The sequence below is a fragment of the Aquarana catesbeiana genome, linkage group LG04 (assembly GCF_042186555.1).
Source record: "Aquarana catesbeiana isolate 2022-GZ linkage group LG04, ASM4218655v1, whole genome shotgun sequence".
In the NCBI taxonomy this organism is placed as follows: domain Eukaryota; kingdom Metazoa; phylum Chordata; class Amphibia; order Anura; family Ranidae; genus Aquarana; species Aquarana catesbeiana.
Window position 1 is genome coordinate 53939540 of NC_133327.1, and position 13900 is coordinate 53953439.

Here is a 13900-nt window from a genome sequence, read left to right on the forward strand (position 1 = left end):
GCCGCATCCAATAAGTGGCGTACCACTTTTTGTAAACTCTGTCAGGGGTGTCCGTAGCATACAACAAAAAGAGTGCCGGGTCATCGGTTACTATCCTGTCAGTGAAAAGCTGCACAGTTTCCCGAACCACTTTCCAGAAGTGTGTCAGTTTGGGGCACGTCCAAAAAATGTGTAAGAGAGTTCCCTTTTCCCCCTGACAACGCCAGCACAAATCTGACATTGTAGGGAAAAATGTATGCAGTAATGTTGGGGTTCTGTACCATCCGGAAAGTATTTTATAACTTGTTTCTTGGATCTTGGCGCAAATGGAAAATTTATGCGTGAATCTAAGTATGTGCTGCCTCTTTGTGGTGGTGAACCTGGAATCTAAATCTGTTTCCCATTTCAGCAGTCCTGGGGGTACAAAGTCCATGGGGGGTGTATTCAGGAGGTTGTAGGCCAGCGATAGCGTGTGTGGTAGAGCTCCCGTATCTGTACATAGTACTTCTAGGGTTGTGAGCATTTGGTTGCTATCCGCGGGGGGTGGGATAGAGTTGAAAAAGTGACTCAACTGGAGTGTCCGCATGAAGTCTAATCGGTATAAGCCATTGGGGTCAGAGAGTTCTCTGTGTGTTCTCCACTGTCCTCCGGTGCTAAAGTGGGATGCTAGATGTAGACCAGCCTCACCTAATTTCCGGAAGATTCCGTCTTCCAATCCCGGTGTGAACAGAGGATTACCTATGATGGGATATAGAGATGAGTTCTGGGATGAGAGGGCCGTCTGGGAAATGAGTTGTGAACATATTCGTGCCAAGTTACCTATCAATGGATGTCGTTTAAGTTCTGTTGGTATGCCCTGGTAACACCATGGTGTGCCACCCAATGGAATTATGGTGTGGGATTGCACCAGTTGAGACCACAACTTAGACTCCTGGTGGCGACACCAGTCTATGAGCCTCCCCAAGTGTACCGCCTGGTAGTATGCACGAATGTTTGGTAGTGCAAGACCCCCTGAGTTTTTTGGGAGAACAAGTAATTTGTTGGAGAGTCTGGGTCTTTTCTTAGCCCAAACAAAATCTGTAAAGGCTGTTTGTACACGCTTAAAAAAGTCAGAGGGAATGTGTATAGGTAGGGCCTGCATTAGGTACAGTAGTTTCGGTAAAATGGACATCTTCAAAATGTTGCATCGGCCTAGCCAGGAATGGAGACCAGTTTGCCAATTAGTCAGTAGTGATTTGATTTTTGCCAGCATTGGTAGGAAGTTGAGTTTGAACAATTTGAAAGTGTTTGGGGGATATATGTACCTAAATATTTTAGGGCGTTATTCGTCCATTTCAGTTTAAAACTGGAATGGAGGTGAGTGAGTTGTGCTTGCGGGATCCCCACCCTCATCGCCTCTGACTTCGCAAAATTAATTTTCAGGTAGGAAAGTGCACCATAAATGGTAAACTCTCATAGTAGGTTTGGGAGTGAGATTATTGGATTTGATAACGAGAACATCAAGTCGTCAGCGTATGCTGAGATCTTATATTGAGTGTGGTTAATGGACACTCCGGTTATGTCCGGGTTGAGTCGAACATGACACAAGAAAGGTTCTAATGAGAGCGCAAAGAGTAGGGGTGAAAGTGGGCATCCCTGGCGTGTTCCGTTTGTGATTGTAAAAGCGTTTGATGTTACACCGTTAACCCTGACTCTCACTGACGGTGCGGTATAAATAGCTGAGATCCAGTTCAGCATCTTACTACCTAGACCTATGTGTCTTAGTGTTGCAAACATGAACGATCAGTTTACCCGGTCAAATGCCTTCTCGGCGTCTGTGCTAAGGAAAACCGTCGGTACGTTAGCTGAGGTGGCTTTATAGAGCAGGTTCAGGACTTTAGTAGTGTTGTCCCTCTCTTCCCTAGTTGGAACAAAGCCTACTTGGTCTAAGCGTATTAAACTAGTTATCTGTTGTTGCATTCTGGTGGCCAGTTTTTTTGTAAACAATTTTAAGTCTGTATTCAAGAGGGATATTGGACGGTAGCTCCTGCATTGTGTCGGATCTTTATCCTCTTTGGGTATCACTGCTATTTGGGCCTGTAGCATGTTATGGTGTAGCGTAGTTCCTTTGCCTAAATCATTGAAGAGTTTGGTCATGTGTTGTCCTAGGGATGAGAGTGGTGTTTTATAGTATTGGATTGTCAGTCCGTCTGGTCCTGGTGATTTCCCTTTTTTGGCATTTTTTATCGCCAGATGTATTTCTGTTAACGATATGGGTTCGTCTAGGAGGTCTTGCGTCGTGGTCGATAAAGTTGGCATGTGGGAGCTTGCTATATAATCTGCTATGTGTTCTGAGGGAGGTGGTGGCATTTGTAGGTTGTATAGTGTCTCGTAATAGGACATGAATTCTTGTGTAATCTGCTGGGGTAAAGTCGCCTTCTGTCCCATTGGAGTGTAAATATACAGTATATATGATGCCGTTTTCTACGATTTTAACGATTGCGCAAGTAATCTACCGCATTTATTGCCCGACTCGAATATCTTCTTTCGGGAGATTTCGAGTGCCGCCTTAGCTTTATAGTGGAGAAGGTCTGTTATCTGTGTGCGTATCGTGTCTAGTTCACTACCCAGCATGCGAGTCGGTGTCTGTTTGTGTTCAGCCTCTAAGTTACGAAGCCTAGTGAGAAGTGATGCATATTGCAGCGAAACCGGAGCGTGGTCCGACCAGGTGATAGACCCAATTGCCGAGCCCTTGACAGCGTGTAACTGGTTTTGGGGTATTAAGAAAAGGTCGATACACGAGTACCCTTAATGAGGGCAGGAGAAGAAGGAATAGTCCCGCTCTCCCGGGTGAAAAAGACGCCAAACATCAACTAATTGTGTCGCGTGGAGGGCGGAGTGTATCCCTCCCTCTACGTATGCCTCTAGAGACTGAGGAGGTACCTGTAGAGGTGTCCTCTGTGGGGAGTAGTGGAATGTTTAGATCGCCTCCGATTATGAGTTGGCCCTCTGTAAAGTTCTGGAGTGTATCTAAGTGCCTCTTCACGAAAGAGTCTTGTTGGGTGTTTGGGGCATAGAAGTTGGTGATGGTCACTTTAGCGCCACCTATGAGGCCCTTCAGGAAGAGAAACCTCCCGGCCGGGTCTGTCCTCACATCGACCAAGGTCCATGGGACCTTTGCTGAAATCTGGATAGAAACCCCTCTAGATTTGGCGTCTGAATGGGTGGAATGATATACCGTTGGGTAATGTCTATTTTTAAGTATCGGGAATTTGTTTTCCCGGAAGTGTGTCTCCTGCAGCAGCACAATGTCAGCTTTTAAACGTTTCATGTCATTTAATAGCATCCGTCTCTTCTCAGGGACGTTGAGCCCTTTTGCGTTAAGAGTGACAATATTGAGCACCTCCATGTTCGCGAGCCAGGGTTAAGGGGAGCGGGGAAAGGGGCTTAGAGGAGAGAGGGTATAGGAAACAGAAAGGAGCAGTGACAAAGGTTAAAGGAACCACTCAGTAGTGGCAAAAGGTGTCGCGAGAGTAATTCTCTCAGTCAACACAAACCAACAGTGTTGGGAAACTAAGGTTTTTAGCAAATTATTGCTTCAACGCCCACCAGGTGTAACCGGGTTGAAGCGTTTGCCTATGTGGGGGAGAGTCTAGCAAGAGCCATGTGAGGAGGTCCCTGCCTTTCCCTGGCCCCCGAACCTAAAAATGCATGTGTAAATGTTAGCAGATCTAAATTACCCGCATGTGCAGGGTTAACATGTGTATGTTGATTTATACGGATACCCAATATCCCCAGGTTAAGGATCACAGGAACAATGATATACTTGGAACATTTCAACTTGTACATCAACCATACAATCTGGCGGTAACATTATCCAACTTTGTTTGCCTCTTGTGGAACCAACATTAACATTAATCCCTGTTTATCTAAAATCTATATGACTACTTATTTGTCTACCGGCCTCCCTGTCATGGGGAGATGCGTATTTGGGCCAAGGAGCGGTGTCCGGAAGGCCCGCATAATAAAGGGGGAACGATACACTAACCCTCCATCGCCCCCGCAAGCCCCTCGCCCCCGCCCCCATTCCCCCGGCATCAATGTGTATTTACATTAGCTCCCCCTGCATCCCCCACCAGCCCCCTACAGGGAAAGCGTCACCACATCATCTACTGATTGCCACTCATTTCCCCATTAATCCCCGCCCCTCCCCCCCTCCCCACCCATCAAAAAACATCTCTATATCAACTCACATGACCCTCCCGGGGGGTCTCGTGTGACTGTCAAAACATAAGTCCAGCGATCTTCATTTACGACAGCAACAGCATTTTCGGTTGCTGTGTTTGTAGAAGTCTATATCTAGCTGTGCGGGTCACGTACTAACAGCCAGATTCCACCCCGTAGAAAGTCTCAGGGGATGTTTGTCCGTGATCTGGGGTATAAGGTGGGAGCAAGTTCTCTCCCTCCTCCCGGATCATGCAGAGTCACGTATAGGTGGGAGAGGGGGGCGGACAAGGGGGGGAGCAGCCGCACAGTTTCCGCCGACACTCACCGCCTGGTATTTTCTCCTCTGTGCGATACTCGTGTCAGTTCCAGATAAGGCGGGAGGTGGCAGTGTATGGTGCACTGCTGGCAGCATGAGGGCAGAGATGGACAACAACTGAGGGGCAGAGGGCGGGGCGAGGGGTCTCATCTCGCGTATAACGGCAGAGCCGGAATGTTCAGGAAACTCTCGATCGGGGCAACGTCTAGGGTGCAGCAAGTGTTTGCCAGTGAAAAAATAAACATAAACAGCCAAAAACTAAAACTAAAAAGATGCGCAATGTGAAAGAGGCTCTGTCCGTTCGGAAGGTGACCGCCAACGGATAACCCCATCTGTATGTGCAGCCATGTCTTCTCGCCACCTCCAGTACCGGTTTCCGCATGGCACAGCGCTGCAATGTGGCCCTGGAGAGATCCGGGAGTATTTGGGTGTGTGCGCCGTCAAATTCGATGTCTCCCTGGTCCCAGGCTTTCCGCAAAAGGATCTCCTTCTGCGCGTAGCGGTGTAGGCAGCACAGAACGTTGCAAGGCCTCGCTGGATCCGTGGATTTGGGCCCCAGGGTGCAGTGTATCCGATCGATCTCCAGGGTAGGAGAGGGGTTCTCCAGGAGTCTGTTGAATATCGCCGTCGCCGTGTCGGCTAAGTCCTCAGGACCCGTGGCCTCCGGGAGCCCCCGCAGCCGCAAGTTATTCCGGCGGCTACGGTCTTCCATCTCCTCCAGATGAAGTTGCATCTCCTGGGCTTCGATTGAGTAGGCTTGGTGTGTTTGTTCCAGGACCTGTAGTTTATCTTCTAAAGCGGCCATTCTGGTCTCCCCGGAGGTGACTCGGTTTTCCACGTGGTGTACGTCTTCTCTCACCTCCTGGATGTCCTTACTGTGAGATTCTTCGATCCTTAGGATCAGAGCCTCTATGTCCGCCCTGGTGGGTAGCGCTCTGAGCATACTGCGTAGGTCATCCTCTACAGGATCCTGGCTTAGTGGAGATCTCTCCATGCCTGAGTAGAAGACCGCCGGCGTCCCTGTGAGGGATAGAGGCGGCAGCTTGTGATCAGAAGCGAGTCTCTGAGTCCCGACGGAGGTTGAGGCCATGGAGGTTCCACGTGGTGCAGCCACTATGGCGCCAGGGGATAAGTCTGCTCTGCCTCTAAAAAAGTGAGGAATCCAGGGTTGTATAGTCCGGGGGTTAGTTCCACGAGTAGTCGATCGTGTCCTGTAGCGTTTGGGATTGTTCATGCCGTGCTCACATGAGGTGAAAGTTGTCTTTTGGTCCGGATAGGCTGGGTCGGGCACGGAGCTCCTCCGGTGCACGCCTTTACTCGGCCATTGCTAAGCCACGCCCCCCTGTAGATTATCACTATGGTTTCTTGCTCCTGATGATAGGCACAAAGACCTTGAAACGCGTAGAGCCAACAACAACCTAGTGTATACAACGATGCATCTGTTCAGGCCGTTCCAATACAATTGTTTTCCTTTTTTATAAATTTTATTTCTGATTTTTTAACCTGCATATTTATCAATCTAATCATGTTCTAAATATTTTTTATATTTCATATCATGTATTGATTCCTTGTTGGAATATGTATTTATGTATATTTTTCTGGCTTCAATGAATTGTAAAGTTATACAAATGGTTATATATAGCAAAATGCATTGAATTATATGAATATAAAAAACTTTATGATAATCTGAATTCATTAAAAGCTACATTTTTTTTTCATTTTATTACTGCTCCCATGTGCTTATATAAAGTCCCGCCATTTGCTCTTTTTATTTAATATGTCTCAAGTGTATCTTGCATGGCCAAAACATCACCCGCTTGGGCACCACATGCTTGACCAGACATGTCGACCTGCCATGCAGTTCGTTGGCAAGCATACTTAAAAGTCCCACACCAAAGAACAAAGCAGACCTCTCCTTGCTCCTCATCAGCTGGGATCTCCAACCCCACTATACCTTCAGTCCTCTCTGAAACCTACACTGAGAGGAATGAAGGTGTAGAATTAGGTGTGTCACAGCCAAGTACTTGCGGGCAATCTGCTATCGGTACACCGACGGCAGATTTCCATGCCCCAGCTGCTGCACCGCCGAAAGAAGTTCACTCCCAGCCATCCACATGCCCAGCGGTTGAATGCTAGCTTGGCTAAATTGCTAGCACTTCAACTGCTGCCTTTTCAGTTGGTAGACTCTGCCCCCTTCCGTGAGTTTGTGGAATGTGCAGTTCCTCAGTGGCAGGTTCCCAAACGCCACTTTTTCTCACGGAAGGTGATTCCAGCTCTCTACCGGCATGTGGAAGGCAATGTCTTGGCCTCGCTGGACAGGGCGGTCAGCGGTAAGGTGCGGTAAGGTACCGCTGACTCATGGTGCAGCAGGCATGGACAGGGATGTTATTTATCTTTCACCGCACACTGGGTGACTCTTCTGGTAGCTGGGAAGGATGCAGGACAGGGTGCAGTAGTGTTGGAGGTTGTTCCGCCACCACGCCTCCAAAATTCTACTAGTGGTGATTCTGACACACCTCTCTCCTCCACCCCCTCCTCTTCTTCTTCCTCCATGCCTCTTCCTGTGCTGATTTGTCCTCAGAACCAGCGGTGCTCTGTAGGCGTTCAAGTGGCTATGCAAGCACAATGGCACCAACCTCCTCTCCGCCCTCCGACAGGGACAACTGACCCATGTGCCCTGTTTGGTTCACGTTCTTAACTTGGTGGTGCAGCGGTTCTTGGGCAGGTACCCGGGCTTACAGGATGTCCTGAGGCAGGCCAGGAAAGTCTGTGTGCATTTCCGCAGGTCATATAATGCCAGTGCTCGGCTGGCTGACCTCCAAAAGGAATTTAACCTACCCAAGAACCGCCTAATCTGTGACATGCCCACCAGGTGGAACTCAATGTTGGCCATGCTGCAGCAGCTGCACATGCAGCAGAGGGCCATCAATGAGTACCTATGTGACTATGGCACAAGGACAGGGTCAGGGGACCTTGTTTTTTTTCCCCACGCCAGTGGGCTATGATCAGGGATGCATGCACTGTCCTGTCACCATTTGAGGAGGCCACGAGGATGGTGAGCAGTGACAGTGCATGCATAAGTGACACTGTCCCTCTTGTCCACCTGTTTGAGCACATGCTGCGTGGAATAATGGACAGGGCACTTGAGGCAGAACAGAGGGAGGAAGAGGAGGAATTCCTTACCTCTCAAGGCCCCCTTTATCCAGTGTTCCTGCATGCACACACAGGAAGAGGAGGGGGAGGAGGATTGTGCCAGCATGGAGGTGGAGCCTGGTACTCAGCATCAGCAGCAGTCTTCAAGGGATCATTTACAGTCCGAAGAAACCCATAGACTTGTGGCTGGGAGGAGGTGGCTGCAGATCATGTCGTCCTTAGTGACCCAGAGTACTCTGGACCGAATGCCTCAGCAAACCTATGCTGCATGGCCTCCCTGATCCTGCAAAGCCTGCAGAAGGATCCTCATATTCGTGGTATCAAGGGGAGGGATCATTAGTGGCTGACAACCCTCCTTGATCCACGTTACAAGGGTAAGGTTGCGGATCTTATCTTGCCGTCACAGAGGGAGCAGAGGATGAAACATCTTGGGGAGGCCTTGCAGAAAGTTTTGTGCAACGCGTTTCCAGAGCCTGGGAGGTTACAATTTCCTGGTCCTCTTGGACAACATGTTGCTGAGGCTTCGGTCAGTCACAGAAGGAGCGGTGGAGAAGGTGGCTGTCTGACCGATGCGTTCAGACAATTTTTTAGTCCGCAGCCCCAAGGTCTGATCGGTTCCAGCAACCATCGCCAGTGTCTGATTCACATGGTGCAGGATTACTTAGGGGCAAGATCAGACTTGGACACCTTTCCCACCGAAATTACTCTGGGTTACTGGGTTTTGAGAATGTATCACTGGCCACAGCTTGCACAGTATGCAATTGAGCTACTGGCCTGTCCTGCATCCGGCGTTCTTTCGGAACGCACATTCAGTGCTGCTGGAGGCTTTGTAACTGATCACAGGGTGCACCTGTCCACCGAATTGGTCGATCGGCTGACCTTAATAAAAAATAATCAGTCTTGGATCACCAGCTACCAAGCACCTGATGCTGATGTAACCGTTTCTTTTTTAATGTGAGATCCCTTCAAGACTGCCTATGCTGATGCTGAGTGACAGTCCTGTTATGCTGAGTGACAATCCTCTTCCTCCTCAATTTTCATGCTGATAGCTTGTAAGAACATTTTTGGTTCTGGGCACCGCCACCAGTGGCCAAGGCCCAATTTTTCTGCCCCTGTTTAACAGGGGCGTGTAATTACAATTTTTGATGCAATACTTTGCAGCAGGGCTCATTCCTGCGCTCCAACTATAGTATCTGTGAGGGGTTGCAGTGTTGTGGCACCAGCACCCGTGCCCAAGACCCAATTTTTCAGCCCCTGTTTAACAGGGGCGTATAATTAAAATTTTTGCTGCAATACTTTGCAGCAGGGCTCATTCCTGCGCTCCAACTATAGCATCTGTGAGGGGTTGCAGTATTGTGGCAGCAGTGGCTAAGGCCCAATTTTTCTGCCCCTGTTTAACAGGGGAGTGTAATTACAATTTTTGATGCAATACTTTGCAGCAGGGCTCATTCCTGCGCTCCAACAAGAGTATCTGTGAGGGGTTGCAGTGTTGTGGCACCAGCACCAGTGCCCAAGGCCCAATTTTTCAGCCCCTGTTTAACAGGGGCGTGTAATTACAATTTGTGATGCAATACTTTGCAGCAGGGCTCATTCCTGCGCTCCAACTATAGCATCTGTGAGGGATTGCAGTGTTGTGGCAACAGTGCCTAAGGCACAATTTTTCTGCCCCTGTTCAACAGGCACATGTAATTACAATTCTTGATCTAATATTTCACAGCAAGGCCAATTCCTGCGCCCACCAAGAGTAACTGTGAGGGCTTACAGTGTTGTGGCAACACCACCACCACCAAAGGCCCAATTTTTCTGCCCCTGCTCAACAGGTGCATGTAATTACAATTCTTGATATAATATTTCACAGCAGAGCCTGTTCCAGCACCCACCAAGAGTAACTGTGAGGACTTATAGTGTTGTGGCACTAGCATCACCACCAAAGCCCCGATTTTTCTACCACTGTTCAACAATGGCATGTAATTACAATTCTTGATCTAATATTTCACAGCAGGGCACATTCCTGCGCCCACCAAGAGTAACTGTGAGGGCTTATGTCGCGCACACACGAGCAGACTTTTCAACCGGACTGGTCCGACGGACCGAGTCTGGCAGACAATTCGACCGTGTGTGGGCTTCATCGGACCTGCAGCGGAATTTTTCGGTCGAAAATCTGACGGACTTTAGATTTGGAACATGTTTCAAATCTTTACATCGGAACTCTGCTGGACCCAGTTCCTATCGAAAAGTCAGCTCGTCTGTATGCTAGTCCGACGGACAAAAACTGACGCTAGGGCAGCTATTGGTTACTGGCTATCAACTTCCTTATTTTAGTCCGGTCGTACGTCATCATGTACGAATCCGTCAGACTTTGGTGTGATCGTGTGTAGGCAAGTCCGTTCGTTTGGAAAGTCCGTTGGAGGTCCGCCGAAAGTCCGTCGGATAGTCCGTCGGACCAGTCCAGTCGAAGAGTCTGCTCGTGTGTGGGCTTCATCGGACCTGCAGCAGAATTTTTCGGTCGAAAATCTGACGGACTTTAGATTTGGAACATGTTTCAAATCTTTACATCGGAACTCTGCTGGACCCAGTTCCTATCGAAAAGTCAGCTCGTCTGTATGCTAGTCCGACGGACAAAAACTGACGCTAGGGCAGCTATTGGAAAGTCCGTTGGAGGTCCGCCGAAAGTCCGTCGGATAGTCCGTCGGACCAGTCCGGTCGAAGAGTCTGCTCGTGTGTACACGGCATTATAGTGTTGTGGCAACACCAACACCTAAGGCCCCAATTTCTGCAGAGTATATAGGGCAGGCCCCTACTTTCAAACATCCAACTTACAAACGACTCCTACTTGCAAACGGAAGGAGACAACAGGAAGTGAGATGAAATCTACCCCTAGGAAGGGAAATTCTCTCCTGTAAGAGTTAATATGGGAAAAATAGGTCTCCTCTTCACTGATGCTTTATTGCCAATCCTTGTTTCACTAAAACCCCCAAATTTTCAAAAAACATTTGTCATTGGGACAGAAAGTGAGGTGAAATCTTCTGAAGAGGTGCACAGACAGCAAAACAAATGTTAAAGGGGTGATAACCCTTCCCTATGTTTTCCAGAAAGTTTAAAAATAGATTTTTTGGCTGGAGCTACACTTTAAAAATGTAACAGTTCAAAATTACAGATTCTACTTAACAACAAACCTACAGTCCCTGTCTTGTTTGCACCGCCTGTATACTGCTGTTCAGAGTATATAGGGTCTGGGGGCCCCACGCCTTTCCTTTTTTTAATTTGGGTGTGGGGTTCCCTTTAATATCCATACAAGACCCAAAGGGCCTGGTAATGGACTGGGGGGTTTACCCATGCCGTTAGTCTCACTAATTTTCATCCATATTGCCGGGACCCGACATTACATTGAAGCCGCAAGCAGTTTTAAATTACTTTTATTCCTTTAAAAATGTCATTTTGTGCAGGGACTGTTTTAAGCACGGGAAACACATGCCACTTTACATGCATACTATAGACACACCCTAGGTACGATATTTAAAGGAATATTTCACTTTTTTTCACTTTAAGCATCATTAAAATCACTGCTCCTGAAAAAACGGTCGTTTTAAAGACTTTTTTTTGCATTGATACATGTCCCCTGGGGCAGGACCCGGGGCCCCAAACCCTTTTTAGGACAATAACTTGCATATTAGCCTTTAAATTTATCACTTTTGATTTCGAACGTTCAAGTCCCATTGACTTTAATGGGGTTCTAAACTTCGCGCAAACTTTTGGTCCGTTCGCCGGTTCTGGTGCGAACCGAACCGGGGGGGGTGTTCAGCTCATCCCTAGTTACCACTTTAGATTTACAGAGGAGGTCTACTGCTAAAATTACTGCCCTCGATCTGACCTTCACGGTGATACCTCACATGCATGGCGCAATTGCTGTTTACATATGACACCAGACCGACGCTTGCGTTCGCCTTTGCGAGCACGGGGGGGGACAAGGGTGCTTTTTTTTATTATTTATTATTTTTTTTATTATTATTTATTTTGCTTTTTTGATTTATTTTTAAACTGTTCCTTTCATTTTTTTTTTATAATTTTTATTGTTATCTCAGGGAATGTAAATATGCCCTATGATAGCAATAGGTAGTGACAGGTACTCTTTTTTGAAAACATTGGGGTCTATTAGACCCTAGCTCTCTCCTCTGCCCTCAAAGCATCTGACCACACCAAGATCAGTGTGATTAAATGCTTTCCCAATTTTCTAATGGCACTGTTTATATCTGGCGAAACGTAAGTCAGGAAATGCTTGTAGCTTCCGGTTTCTTAGGCCATAGCGATGATTGGAGCCATTCTGGTCTCTGATCAGCTCTATGGTCAGCTGGCGGAACCACCAGCTGCATTCTCGGGTTCCCTGTTGGGACAGGAGAGCCAGAGAAAACCATGGAAGATGATGGGGGGAACGTTCCCTCCCACTGCTTGTAAAAGCAGTCTAGAGGCTAATTAGCAACTAGAATTGCTTTTACATGAAAGCCGACCGCTGGCTGAAAAGAATGTTACCAAGATGATCATTCTGGTATAACCACTCAAAGTCCAGCAACATACCAGTATGTTGCTGGTCCTTGTTGGGCATATATTGTAATGTTCTTTTTTTCATGCAGCCTGTGGGCTGAACGAAAAAAAGAGATTGATCGGTGGGTATGCCCACCATTAGAATACCGCCCTTCATCCACCCACTTCTAATGATGGGCATACATGCACCATTTTCTTTTAACTGTGGTGGTGAAATCACCTCCTAGAGCATTGGAGTTGCTGATTTACGTATCGTGGGAGTAAACGCTGTTGCTGTCAAGATATATAAATCAGTGCTGCATCTGAATGTTGTACCTGCTAAGCAAATGATGGTTAACAATTAACCAAAGTAACATTACAGTATAACAGTAAGACTTACCATACCTGCAAAGCAAATACAATAAAACAAAGTCAAAATTAAACATTTTTTAACACAATCTGTGCCTAAAAAATATATGCCGAAGCATGGGGGCAATCCGCCTCTAATGTTAGGAACAAATCGCTCCTCCACCCCTGCCCACATGCTTCGGCATATATGCTCTTTTTTTAACTGTGGTGGTGAAATCACCTCTGCTGCAGCTGAATGGCATACCTGCTAAGCAAATGATGGTTAACAATAACAGTATAACAGTAAGACTTACCATACCTGCAAAGCAAATACAATAAAACATAGTAAAAATAAAACATTACAGTTCTAAAATACAGTAACAAAAGAGAGAGAACAATAGAGCAGACAATAGAGAGTGAATGTAAGAGAGAGAACAATAGAAAGAAGAAAAATAAAACCACAACTATTTTTGGCTTTTTTATTTTTTTTGTGTTTTTAATTTTTAATTTTTTTGCACTTTTATATAAACTGTAAACTATAAAGTTCCAGATTAGGGTCTCTCAAAATGTGGTGACCATCTCATCTTTCGAGACCCTGTGTTATTATGCCTAAAACTGTCCAATACTATACCCTAAGCTAACTTTTTTTTTTGAAAGCCCATGGCGTGTGAAACACCTAAAAACTTCACCCGGTGCCAAAAAAATGTGCACACACATAAGCAGTGAAACACAAAAAAGTGCAACGGGTACACAAGCTCTCTAAAATCAGAGGGCCTTGCCCTGAATCCCCCGAGGCGTTAGGCTTCTGACGGGGACAAGGGTACTTACACTTGGTCCATCTGGCCGAAACCAGACAAACCCCTTTCTCTGGAGGGCCTGCCGGAACAGACCCACCCAAGTACTCAGTGGGGCTCCCCCGAAGGGAGACCCCACGAGAGAGGGCGAACCAAGCCAAAAGGCCATGTCCACCCCCTCCCAAGACTTTCAGGGCAGGCCCGAGGACCTGCAACCCTACTAATCACACATTTGCATGTGCCCTCCCCACTCTCTGGAGTTGCACAGCACCTCCTCTGGAAACTGATAAGGACAGATACTACACTTGATCTTAGCCAAAAGGCCGAGAAGCGATAACCCAATTATTCTCTTTTCCAAGAGAGCGGTGGCCTGGCTGAAACGATTTGAAGCATTTCCCAATCTGAAGCATTTGGATTGGGAAGTTGGGCCACAGCACCGTGGCTGTGATGATCTCTTCCTGGAATTTAAGGAAGGATCCAGTTCATTCTGAAGCTTTGTATAGCACATAAGCATTCAGCAGAGCCAATTGAAATAAGTATACAGACACTTTCTTGTACCAGCGTCTGGCCTTACGGGAAATTAGGT

At 47.2% G+C, this 13900-nt stretch overlaps 1 non-coding gene across 1 annotated transcript; it reads right to left on the minus strand.

The window, feature by feature from the left end:
• Positions 1 to 13452: 13452 nt before the first annotated feature.
• Positions 13453 to 13649, minus strand: LOC141141885 (U2 spliceosomal RNA). The gene has a single exon (XR_012244272.1). It is a non-coding gene; the product is annotated as a U2 spliceosomal RNA (small nuclear RNA).
• Positions 13650 to 13900: the final 251 nt, after the last annotated feature.